We start from the raw sequence: 14,131 nt of genomic DNA, 5'->3' as shown, positions 1-14,131 counted from the left end.
GATTGGATCGGTTGGTGCGTGCGACTGCTTTTTTCTTCTTTTTTTCGCGTGTACCACTTCGTTGACTTGTATTGGTATAAGGACTGCGCGTTGAATAGCAAAAACATGAGGGACTCTTTTTGTAAAAGCGCCACGACGGACGACAGAAGCAGTCGCTGCTTTATTATTAGGGAAAAATAAAACCCTTACAACGAACGATACAACACAACACAACACTACAAATAAAAAAAGAAAGAGCTCTAGAGCAACAATCCAACTCCAAAAGTAATAAAGTGAGATACTGGAGCCCTCGAACATGCTCGAAGGACCAATTCTGCGAATGGAGCCGACTCAATAAGGGGATCAACTGAGAGAGGGGGTGATACATCTTCAACGTATCTACGTTTTCAAACACTTTTGCTTTAGTTTTTATATCTAATTAGCATGATTTAAATGAAACTAATCCGGACGAACGCTGTTTTCAGCACAACTACCTTGGTGTTATTTTGGTGCAGAAATAAAAGTTCTCAGAATCGGACGGAACTTTTTGTAAATTATTTCTAGGATTTATAATGAAATATGAAGCAAAGAACTGCTGGAGGAAGGTTGCGAGGGGCCACAAGCCAATAGGGTGCGCACTGAGGCCGCACCCTGATGGCTTATGGGGCCCATGTGGCTGCTCCGACCCAAGTTTGAGTCCTATAAAATCATATCTTCGGAGAGGAAAATCAAAGAGAAGTTTTCATCGTGTTTAGAGACGAAGTCGCCGCCACCTCCTGTTCTTCCTTCGGAGGGCTGATCTGGAGTCCGTCTGAGGCTCCAAAGAGGGGGATTCATCACCTCGTCATGACCAAAGCTTCTCCATCAACACCGCCATGATGCTCACCATGGGGAGTGAGTAAATCCTTTGCGGGCTTGCTGGGCGGTGGTGGTATTGGATGAGATTGACCATGTAATCGAGTTAAATTTGATAGGGCTTGATCCCTAGTATCCACTATGTTTTGAGATTGATGTTACTATGATTTTGCTATGCTTAATGCTTATCACTAGGGCCCGAGTGCCATGATTTAAGATCTGAACCTATTATGTTTTCATGAATATAAGCGTGAGTTGGATCCTATATCGCAAGTTGTAGTTACCTATTACGTGTCATGATCCGCATACCCCAAGGTGACAATAATTGGGATTCTTTCCGGTGATTGCCATAGTTTGAGGAGTTCATGTATCCACCTTGTGTTAATGCTTTGTTCTAGTTATCTATTAAAAGGATGCCTTAATATCCCTTAGTATACTATAGGACTCCGCTTCCACGGGAGGGTAGGACAAAATATGTCATGCAAGTTCTTATCGTAAGCACAAATGACTATATACGGAATACATGCCTACATTATATTGATGAATTGGAGCTAGTTCTGTGTCGTCCTAGTGTGTAACTGCTACATGATCAATGTCATCTAAATCATTATCCATCACAGATCCACGTGCCTATGCTTTACATATACCGAATCTTGTTAAGTTACAACTGTCACACCTGCTACTCAATTGCTATTGTTACCATTGTTACCAAAATTGGTGCTATCTTTGTTAGTGTTACTACTATCATTTCTTGTGCTACTGAATCCTTGCTGCACAAAGATATCGCAGGTGCGTTTGAATTGACAACTCAACTATCAAGGCCAATAAATATTCTTTGGCTCCCATTGTGTCGAATCAATATATTAGGGTGAAATACTACCCGTGAAGACTGTCGCGATCCCCTACACTTCTGGGTTATCAAGACCTTTTCCTCGCACAGTTTCTGGGGAGCATAGCTTTATTTACTGTTACTGCTACTGTCACACGTGCTATCCAATTGCCATTATGAAGAATGTGACTGAGTGAATTACTTGATGCTCATACTGCTAGATCTAGCGAACTTTAAAATGCTGAAACTAATGAAGACTTTGAATCACCTTTTACACCTCGTCCTCTTAATAGATATGAATTGCCTTCTCTACTTGAAGGTTATGTTATGGATGGTGAGGTAGCTAGGGATTTTATTTCTTGTGAAAATAGATATGATTTCAAGAGATTAGTATGCAAAATTAAATAAAAATCTATGATGGAAAAAATGAAACATGATCCTAAATTTGCTACTTCTCCTATACTTGTCACTGATAAGGACTATGAATTCGCTAGAGACCATGAACTGATTCTTATAGTAAAGTCTTATCCTTTCCATGGTTATGAAAATGAAACTCTGGTTGAACACCTTATGCAACTGTATGATATTGTTGCCTTGTTACCAATGATGAAAAGATACGCTACTATTATATCTTCAAGCTTTTTCTTTCTCGCTGAAAGGAGAGGCCAAGGAATGATTCCTTTTTTTGCTCCTGGTTGTATACATAGTCCTGATGACATGCTTTATTACTTTTCAAAATAATGTTTCATTCTCATTGGAAACAAGATGCTTTAGAGGAAATATTTAACTATGTGCAAATTAAAGAATAGAATCTCCCTCAAGCTTGGGGGAGGCTTCTCCAGTTACTTAGAGCTCTGTTTGATTGTCCTCTTAAGAAGAATGAAATCCTTGATATCTTTTATAATGGACTAACAAATGCTTCTAGGGATTTCCTAGATAGTTGTGCTCGTTGTGTTTTCATGGAAAGAACCATTGTACAAGCTGAATAGTTATTAAATAATATTTTGCAAAATGCCGATGATTGGACACTCCCTGGACCACCACCGGAACCTATTCAAAAGAACAGAGGTATTCTATTACTCAACCCTGAAGATATGAAAAAAGCAAAAAGATCTATGAAAGGGAAAGGTATTAAAATTGAGGATGTCAAGAAATTACCACCGATTGAAGAAATACATGGACTTGATACCCCGACACAGGTAGTAGAGGTAAACTCGCTCCGTTCCTTTAGTGAAAATGATATACCTTATGCTAGACACCTGATCAATCCAGTGATGAATTTTATAATTATGTTGTTAAGCAAGAGCGCTTCAATAATTATGTTAAGGATCAATTAAAAAAATAATGCCATGATGATAGACCGCTTAAGTGGCTTGATGTTTAGAATTTCTAATGATGTGAAAGGTCTAGGTAAACATGCCTCTACGGTTCACACCCAACTAGATCAAGTAGCTAAGTCACAAAATGATTTACTTGCTGAAATGAATAATAATATTAATGATCATGCTATTAGAGTAGTGATTAGAGGAGGTAGAATGACTCAAGAATCTCTTTATCCTACAGGTCACCCTAAAAGAATTGAACATGATTCTGAGAGGATAAATAATGATGCACCTAGTCCACCTAGTAAGAAAAATAAAAATAAATATGATATGACTTTGCATGCTTCTAGTAAGCCTGCTATAGCACAACCTATTGAGACTAACAATGATGCTTCTATTTCTGATGCCGAGACACAATCCGGTAGTGAACATGCACCTAGTGATAATGAAAATGAAGATGAAAGTAATAAGATGCATGTAGATGTTCCACCAGATAGTAATAAAGAACATGATAATGATGTGGAGGCAATACCTGTTGAGGGCCTTGATAACTCACCTCCTAAAAATAAATGTTATGATAAGAGAGACTTCGTTGCGAGAAAACATGGAAGGGAAAGAGAACCATGCATGGGTTCAAAAACACATGCAATTCCCTCAAAATCCTTATAAAAGTAGGTATGATGAAGATCTTGAACGCTTTACTGAAATGATTAGACCTGTCTTTTTGCGCACTCGCTTGACTGATATATTGAAAATGCCTTCGTATGCTAAGTATAGGAAGGATATTGTTACCAACAAAAGAAAGATACCTGAAACTGAAATTTCTACCATGCCTTCTAATTATTCTGTTGATGGTGGAGTACCTAAGAAGCTGGGAGATACGGGTGTACCCATAATACCTTGTTCTATTAAAAGAAATTGTGTTATAACCGCTTTATTTGATTTAGGAGCCGATGTTAGTGTTATGCCTTTATCCCTTTATAAAAGACTTGAATTGAATAAGCTTACACCCATTGAGATATCTTTGCAAATGGCTGATAAATCCACTACTTTACCTATTGGAATTTGTGAGGACGTTCTCATTGTGGTTGCAAATGTTACTATCTTAATAGACTTTGTTATTCTTTATATGCCCGAGGACGACAATATGTCGATCATCCTTGGCAGACCCTTTCTAAATACCGAGGGGCTGTTATTGATTGCAACAAAAGCAACGTCACTTTTCATGTTAATGGCAAGCAACATACTATGCATTTTCCGAAGAAGCAAACTTTGTTTAACATTATTAATGTCATTGCGCTTATTCCCACGGTCATCATTGGATATTTTACAATCCCTCTACCTACTGCCAAGAAAAAGAAGTACTACAATCTTATGGTTGGGGAGATGCAAATCCCCATTGAGGTAATCGATTGATATACAAAAATTCTTTGGTTTCATGTTAATCGAAAACGATTATTAATAAGACCCGATCAACCTTATTAAAGGATCCTTTTTGAAAGACATGTGATTGATGAATTGAGTATTCACTAATCTGTGTATCATAAGTTTGTTCTCTGTTATTTTTAGCTAAGAAAGAGAAATTAGTTTGACTTTTCCTCTTTTCTGATTTTTCCCGTGCAATAAAAAATGACTCAAAAATAAAAAGTCTCAGATTGCTACAAAATTTTAACATGAAATTTCTGGATTATATTAGAAATTTTGGCATAAAAATAACTCTAGGGAGACGCACCTGTGGGCCACAAGCCAATAGGGCGCCCCCAGGCCGCATCGTGATGGCTTGTGGGGCCCATAGCCCCCCTGCCTTATCTCTTCAACCTAGTTCATCCTCTACCCCTAGAAAAAAATTCCTCTCTCTCTCCCTCCTCTCTCTCTCTCTCTCTCTCTCTCGTTCTTCCTCTAGAAACTGAAATTTTTGATCCCTTTGGTCGAAACTCCGTTTCCGAAACTATTTGAGGAAATTGTTTCCGAAACTATTTGAGGAAATTGTTCCTTGGTATGTGACTCATCCATCCCTCCAATTAGTTTTTGCTTTAGTATTTTATATTTTGCATAAATTGCTTCACTTGGTGCTACAGGAAATGAGCTTGCATGTTAAATTATTTGAGTCCCAAGTAGTATAAATGCTTGATATTGCCTCTAAGTATCCATATGAGTAGTTGTTATCAATCTCTTAAAGTTTTATTAACATAAATTTGTGGCTCAAAAATTTCAGAAATTTGTGCTTACAGAGATGTGTTTCTTTAGGAGGAGCTCCTCGAGAAGGTGTACTTCGAGTGAATCATCAAGTGAGGGCTCGATACGACAAGATTACACTGAGCCTCGAGCTAATCAGATAGTGATGGGTGGCGCACAAATTGCGCCTGTGGGCAAGCGATGAATTCATGAGGGGTGCAGGTATCAAGGAGGAATTTGATCATTTCATTTACAATACCGGCCTTACTGAGTTCCTTGGAGATAAGTGTGGTTAACATTACAAGCTTACCTGTACATTCACGCATGGATTTGGTTATCAATCTAGTACTTCTAGTGTGTTATTTAATCTCTACAATAAAGCCTTTAGCATGAGTCTAGAAGAATTTTCTGTCGCATGCAAGATCCCACTTTGGGGCTCACTTGAGAAGCCATCAAAAACTGATTATAATATGTTCCTCGAGAGCCTTTGTGTTGGAGAAGATAGAGGAGTGACGCAAGCCAGAAGTAAAAGCATTTATTTCCCCTCTATTCGTTACTTTGCACTATTTAATGGGAAATGTGTATTAGGGAAACAAGATTGAAGTGCGTTATGTGCCCATGACTTGAGCCTTATTCACACTAGTGTGATTGGTGAACAACACTATAACCTTGGTGCAATCATTGCCCGAAGGTTGCACTCCAACTCTAGCAATGGTGATTTGTATGGAGGAACTTATGCCTCCCACATAGCTGCACAATTGGGAGTGTAACCCCAACCTAATGATCCTATTTTTCTTGATGGATATTTAGATTTTGAAGCTATGTGTTATCATGAATATATTGTAAACCGTGCTAGAGGGTATGAGTATAACTTAATATTTGAGAAATATATGCCTGTGCCTGTCAGTTTGCCTGCACCTGCCCTCTTGTGACATCCTCAGCTTTTGCTACAGTAATGCACGTAATTAAGCGACAGTGATCCCGCGCTAATGATGCCATGTAACCGTGGATTATATCAATGATCTCGTGTTAGTTGAAACCGAATCAAAATTTGAAACTTAAAATTAAAGTCGAACGAGAAAGGTTTTATGTTGTTAAAATAAAAACGTCAGAGAGTTATAAAAATTCTCTAACGAATTATAAATGTGAATCAGACACTTTTGAAATTATTAGGTATCCCTATATATTTAAAAGAGAAGCTTTGTGTTAAATAAATAAAGGAAAGAAAGTAATTAAAGATAATAATAAAATAATATTAAAAAAAGCAAAGCAATAGTCCTTGGCCCGACTGGGCCAAAAATTGGCCCAGCCGGCCATCCTATTCGGCCCACCCACCTGGGGTATATAACCCCAGAGGGCACGCAACCCTAATCCTCCCGTCACCCCACTCCTCCCCCTGCCGCCGCCAGTGGCATGAGGCCCTCCCCTCGTCGCCCCACTCACCTGTTGGAAATATGCCCTAGAGGCAACAATAAAATGGTTATTATCATATTTCCTTGTTCATGATAATCGTCTATCGTTCATGCTATAATTGTATTAACATGAAACAGTAATACATGTGTGAATGAATAGATCACAATGTGTCCCTAGCAAGCCTCTAGTTGGCTAGCTCGTTAGTCAATAGATGATCATGGTTTCCTGATCATGGACATTGGATGTCATTGATAACGGGATCACATCATTGGGAGAATGATGTGGTGGACAAGACCCAATCCTAAGCCTAGCACTAGATCGTATTGTTCGTATGCTAATGCTTTTCTAATGTCAAGTATCTTTTCCTTCGACCGTGAGATTGTGCAACTCCCGGATACCGTAGGAGTGCTTTGGGTGTATCAAACGTCACAACGTAACTGGGTGACTATAAAGGTGCACTACGGGTACCTCCGAAAGTGTCTGTTGGGTTGGCACGAATCGAGATCGGGATTTGTCACTCCGTGTGACGGAGAGGTATCTCTGGGCCCACTCGGTAGAACATCATCATGAGCTCAATGTGACTAAGGAGTTAGTCACACGATGACGTGCTACGGAACGAGTAAAGAGACTTACCGGTAATGAGATTGAACAAGGTATAGGTATACCGACGATCGAATCTCGGGCAAGTTCTATACCGACAGACAAAGGGAATCGTATACGGGATTGATTGAATCCTTGACATCGTGGTTCATCCGATGAGATCATCGTGGAGCTAGTGGGAGCCACCATGGGTATCCAGACCCCGCTGATGGTTATTGGCCAGAGAGGTGTCTCGGTCATGTCTGCCTGTCTCCCGAACCCGTAGGGTCTACACACTTAAGGTTCGATGATGCTAGGGTTATATGGAATTGTTGTACGAGGTTATCGAAAGTTGTTCGGAGTCCCGGATGAGATCCCGGACGTCACGAGGAGCTCCGGAATGGTTCGGAGGTAAAGATTGATATATAGGACGGATGGTTTCGGACGCTGGAAGTGTTTCGGGCATCACCGGTAACATACCGGGACCACCGGGACTACCGGAGGTGGTCCCGGGGGACCACCGAAGGGGGGTGACGACCCCGGGAGGCTAGATGGGCTAAGTGGGAAGGGAACCAGCCCCTGAGTGGGCTGGTGCGCCCCCACCCAGCCCATGTGCACCAGAAAAAGGGGAAGGGGGGGGACCCTAACTTAGGTGGGCCTTAGGCCCACCAGAGGGGTGCGCCACCCCTCCTCCTTGCCCTGGCCGCCACAAACCCCATCTGGGAGGGCTGCCGCACCCCCTAGGGTGGGAACCCTAGGGCTGGAACCCCCTCTCCCCTTCCCCTATATATAGTGGGCACTTTTGGCCTTTGGAGGACACGGTTTTCCTCCTCTGTGCCGGCGCTTGGCGAAGCCCTGCCGGGAGACCTGTCTCTCCACCAACACCACGCCGTCGTGTTGCTGGTCTTCTTCCCCAACCTCTCCCTCCTCCTTGCTGGATCAAGGTGCGGGAGACGTCACCGGGATGCACGTGTGTTGAACGCGGAGGTGCCGTTGTTCGGCACTAGATCGGAATCGCTGCGAGTACGACTCCATCAACCGCGTTCTAGCAACGCTTCCGCTTAGCGATCTTCAAAGGTACGAAGATGCTCTTACCCCTCTCTCGTTGCTGGTATCTCCATAGGAAGATCTGAACATGCGTAGGAAATTTTTTGAATTTATGCTACGTTACCCAACAGTGGCATCCGAGCCAGGTTTTCTATGCGTAGATTCTATGCACGAGTAGAACACAAAAGTTGTGGGCGATGGTTTTTGCCGTTACTAGTCTTATTCTTTTCCGGCGGTATTGTGGGATGAAGCGGCCCGGACTGACCTTACACGTACGCGTACGTGAGACTGGTTCCACCGACAGACATGCACATCGTGCATAAAGGTGGCTAGCGGGTGTCTGTCTCTCCTACTCTAGTCGGATTGGATTTGATGAAAAGGGTCCTTATGAAGGGTAAATAGCTTTGGCATATCATCGTTGTGGCTGTCACGTAGGTAAGAAGGCGTTCTTGCTAGAAACCCAAATCAGCCACGTAAAACTTGCAACAACAATTAGAGGACGTCTAACTTGTTTTTGCAGGGTTTGACATGTGATGTGATATGGCCAAAGTTGTGATGTTGCATGTATGATGTATGAGATGATCATGTTATTGTAATAGGTTTCACGACTTGCATGTCGATGAGTATGACAACCGGCAGGAGCCATAGGAGTTGTCTTAATTTATTGTATGAGATGCAACGCCATGTGCTTACTATTTTACTTCATTGCTAACGGTTAGCCATAGTAGTAGTGATAGTAGTAGTTGGCGTGACGACTTCACGGAGACACGATGATGGAGATCATGATGATGGAGATCATGGTGTCACGCCGGTGACGATGATGATCATGCGATGCCTGAAGATGGAGATCGAAAGAGCAAAGATGATAATGGCCATATCATGTCACTATATGATTGCATTGTGATGTTTATCATGTTTTACATCTTATTGCTTAAAACGACGGTAGCATAATAAGATGATCCCTCTTAAAATTTTGAGAACGTATTCCCCTAAGTGTGCACCGTTGCGAAGGTTCGTTGTCTCGAAGCACCACGTGATGATCGGGTGTGATAGATTCTAACGTTCGCATACAACGGGTGTAAGCTAGATTTACACACGCGAAACACCTAGGTTGACTCGACGAGCTTAGCATGTACATACATGACCTCGAATACAAGAGACCGAAAGGTCGAACATGAGTCGTATGGTTGAATACGATCAGCATGAAGTTGCTCACCATGGTGACTAGTCCGTCTCACGTGATGATCGGACACGGGTTAGTCAACATGGATCATGTATCACTTAGATGACTGGAGGGATGTCGATTTAAGTGGGAGTTCATAGTTAGTTTGATTAAATGAACCTAATTGTCATGAACTTAGTCTAAAAGTTGTCTTTATAAATATTGTAGATGTCCAATGTCAACCTCAACTTCAACGCATTCCTAGAGAATAACAAGCTGAAAGATGATGGTAGCAACTATGCAGACTGGGTTCGCAACCTGAAGCTCATCCTTGAAGCAGCTAAAAAGGCTTATGTCCTTAATGCGCCACTAGGTGACCCTCCCGCTCCCGCAGCAGCCCAGGACATTCTAAACGTCTGGCAAGCGCAGAGTGATGACTACTCTCTGGTCAGGTGTGGCATGTTATACAGTTTAGAAACGGGGCTCCAAAGACGTTTTGAGCAACACGGGGCATATGAGATGTTCCAAGAGCTGAAGCTAGTTTTTCAAGCTCATGCCCGTGTCGAGAGGTATGAAGTCTCCGACAAGTTCTTCAGCTGTAAGATGGAGGAGAACAGTTCTGTCAGTGAGCACATACTCAAAATGTCTGGGTTACACGGTCGTCTGACTTCACTTGGAGTCGAACTTCCGGATGATGCCATCATTGACAGAATCCTCCAGTCTCTCCCACCAAGCTACAAAGGCTTTGTGCTTAACTACAACATGCAAGGGATGGAGAAAACCATTCCCGAGTTGTACTCGATGCTCAAGTCTGCAGAAGTAGAAATCAAGAAGGAGCATCAAGTGTTGATGGTCAACAAGACCACTAGTTTCAAGAAAGGCAGGGGTAAGAAGAACTTCAAGAAAGACGGCAAAGCTGTTGCCGCGCCCGGTAAGCCAGATGCCGGGAAGAAGAAAAAGAACGGACCCAAGCCTGAGACTGAGTGCTTCTACTGCAAGGGAAAAGGTCACTAGAAGCGGAACTGCCCCAAATACTTAGCGGACAAGAAGGCCGGCAACGTTAAAGGTATATGTGATATACATGTTATTGATGTGTACCTTACCAGCGCTCGTAGTAGCTCCTGGGTATTTGATACTGGTGCTGTTGCTCACATTTGCAACTCAAAGCAGGAACTGCGGAATAAGCGAAGACTGGCCAAGGACGAGGTGACGATGCGCGTCGGGAATGGTTCAAAGGTCGATGTGATCGCCGTCGGCACGCTACCTCTACATCTACCGTCGGGATTAGTTTTAAACCTTAATAATTGTTATTTAGTACCAGCTTTAAGCATGAACATTGTATCAGGGTCTTGCTTAATGCGAGACGGCTACTCATTTAAGTCAGAGAATAATGGTTGTTCTATTTATATGAGTGATATGTTTTATGGTCATGCTCCGCTGGTGAATGGTTTATTCTTGATGAATCTCGATCGTGATGTTACACATATTCATAGTGTGAGTACCAAAAGATGCAAAGTTGATAATGATAGTCCCACATACTTGTGGCACTGCCGCCTTGGTCATATCGGCGTTAAGCGCATGAAGAAGCTCCATACTGATGGACTGCTAGAGTCTCTTGACTTTGAATCATTTGACACATGCGAACCGTGCCTCATGGGCAAGATGACTAAGACTCCATTCTCAGGAATAATGGAGAGAGCAACCGACTTATTGGAAATAATACATACTGATGTGTGTGGTCCAATGAACGTTGAAGCTCGCGGTGGTTATCGTTATGTTCTCACTCTCACCGATGATTTGAGTAGGTATGGGTATATCTACTTGATGAAGCACAAATCTGAGACGTTTGAAAAGTTCAAGGAATTTCAGAGTGAGGTTGAGAATCAACGTGACAGAAAAATTAAATGTCTACAATCTGATCGTGGAGGAGAATATTTGAGTCACGAATTTGGCACACACCTAAGGAAGTGTGGAATCATTTCACAACTGACGCCGCCTGGCACACCGCAGCGCAACGGAGTGTCTGAACGTCGTAATCGTACTTTATTAGATATGGTACGATCTATGATGTCTCTCACCGACTTACCGCTATCATTTTGGGGATACGCATTAGAAACTGCAGCATTCACTTTAAATAGGGCACCGTCTAAATCCTTTGAGACGACACCGTATGAACTATGGTTTGGCAAGAAACCTAAGTTGTCGTTTCTTAAAGTTTGGGGCTGCGATGCTTATGTGAAGAAACTTCAACCAGAAAAGCTCGAACCCAAAGCGGAGAAATGCGTATTCATAGGATACCCTAAGGAAACTATTGGGTATACCTGCTATCTTAGATCCGAAGGTAAAACCTTTGTTGCCAAGAACGGATCCTTTCTAGAGAAAGAGTTTCTCTCGAAAGAAGTAAGTGGGAGGAAGGTAGAACTTGATGAGGTAATTACACCCCCTCTCGAACAGGAAAGTAGCGCAGCGCAAGAAGTTGTTCCTGTGGTGCCTACACCGACTGAAGAGGATGTTAATGATGATTATCATGAAGCTTCGGATCAAGTTACTACTGAACCGCAAAGGTCCACAAGGGTACGCTCCGCACCAGAGTGGTACGGCAACCCAGTGATGGAAATCATGTTGTTAGACAACGGTGAACCTTCGAACTATGAAGAAGCGATGGCGGGCCCGGATTCCAACAAATGGCTTGAGGCCATGAAATCCGAGATAGGATCCATGTATGAGAACAAAGTATGGACTTTGGTGGACTTGCCCGATGACCGGCGAGCCATAGAAAATAAATGGATCTTCAAGAAGAAGACTGATGCAAACGGTAATGTAACCGTTTACAAAGCTCGACTTGTCGCAAAGGGTTTTCGACAAATTCAAGGAGTTGACTACGAAGAGACTTTCTCTCCCGTAGCGAAGCTGAAATCAGTCCGAATCATGTTAGCAATTGCCGCCTTTTATGATTATGAAATTTGGCAAATGGACGTCAAAACAGCGTTCCTTAACGGGAACCTTAAGGAAGAGTTGTATATGATGCAACCAGAAGGTTTTGTCGACCCTAAGGGTGCTAAAAAAGTGTGCAAGCTCCAGCGCTCCATCTATGGGCTGGTGCAAGCATCTCGGAGTTGGAACATTCGCTTTAATGAGGTGATTAAAGCGTTTGGGTTCATACAGGTTTACGGAGAAGCCTGTCTGTACAAGAAAGTGAGTGGGAGCTCTGTAGCTTTCCTCGTACTATATGTGGATGACATATTATTGATGGGGAATGATATAGAGATGTTGGAGAGCATAAAGGCCTATTTGAACAAGAGTTTTTCAATGAAGGACCTTGGAGAAGCTGCATACATATTAGGCATCAAGATCTATAGAGATAGATCGAGACGCCTCATAGGTCTTTCGCAAAGTACATACCTTGACAAGATACTGAAGAAGTTCAATATGGAAAACTCAAAGAAAGGGTTCTTGCCAGTTTTGCAAGGTATGAGATTGAGTAAGACTCAGTCGCCGACCACGGCAACAGATAGAGAGAAGATGAGTTATGTCCCCTACGCTTCAGCCGTGGGCTCTCTAATGTATGCCATGCTGTGTACCAGACCTGATGTAAACCTTGCCATAAGCTTGGTAGGGAGGTACCAAAGTAATCCCGGTGCGGAACACTGGACAGCGGTCAAGAATATCCTTAAGTACCTGAAAAGGACTAAGGAAATGTTTCTCGTTTATGGAGGTGACGAAGAGCTCGTCGTAAAGGGTTACGTCGACGCTAGCTTTGACACAGATCCGGATGACTCTAAGTCACAAACCGGATACGTATATGTGTTGAATGGTGGGGCAGTGAGCTGGTGCAGCAGCAAGCAAGAAGTCGTGGCAGCATCTACATGTGAAGCGGAGTACATAGCTGCTTCAGAAGCGGCTCATGAAGGAATTTGGATGAAGGAGCTCATCACCGACCTTGGAGTGGTTCCAAGCGCGTCGGGTCCTATGACACTCTTCTGTGATAACACTGGAGCCATTGCCATAGCCAAGGAGCCCAGCTTTCACCGGAAGACGAAGCACATCAAGCGCCGCTATAACTCCATCCAATACCATGTCCAGAGTGGAGTGATAGACACGGATCTGAATATTGCAGACCCGTTGACTAAACCTCTTCCACGAGCAAAACATGATCAGCACCATAATGCTATGGGTGTTCGATACATCACAATGTAACTAGATTATTGACTCTAGTGCAAGTGGGAGACTGTTGGAAATATTCCCTAGAGGCAACAATAAAATGGTTATTATCATATTTCCTTGTTCATGATAATCGTCTATCGTTCATGCTATAATTGTATTAACAGGAAACAGTAATACATGTGTGAATGAATAGATCGCAATGTGTCCCTAGCAAGCCTCTAGTTGGCTAGCTCGTTAGTCAATAGATGATCATGGTTTCCTGATTATGGACATTGTATGTCATTGATAATGGAATCACATCATTGGGAGAATGATGTGGTGGACAAGACCCAATCCTAAGCCTAGCACTAGATCGTATTGTTCGTATGCTAATGATTTTCTAATGTCAAGTATATTTTCCTTCAACCGTGAGATTGTGCAACTCCCGGATACCGTAGGAGTGCTTTGGGTGTATCAAACGTCACAACGTAACTGGGTGACTATAAAGGTGCACTACGGGTACCTCCGAAAGTGTCTGTTGGGTTGGCACGAATCGAGATCGGGATTTGTCACTCCGTGTGACGGAGAGGTATCTCTGGGCCCACTCGGTAGAACATAATCATGAGC

Source organism: Hordeum vulgare, chromosome 7H, assembly GCF_904849725.1.
Source record: "Hordeum vulgare subsp. vulgare chromosome 7H, MorexV3_pseudomolecules_assembly, whole genome shotgun sequence".
Taxonomy (NCBI): Eukaryota; Viridiplantae; Streptophyta; class Magnoliopsida; order Poales; family Poaceae; genus Hordeum; species Hordeum vulgare.
The sequence above is the reverse complement of the archived record's forward strand: the minus strand, read 5'-3'. Positions refer to the sequence as shown.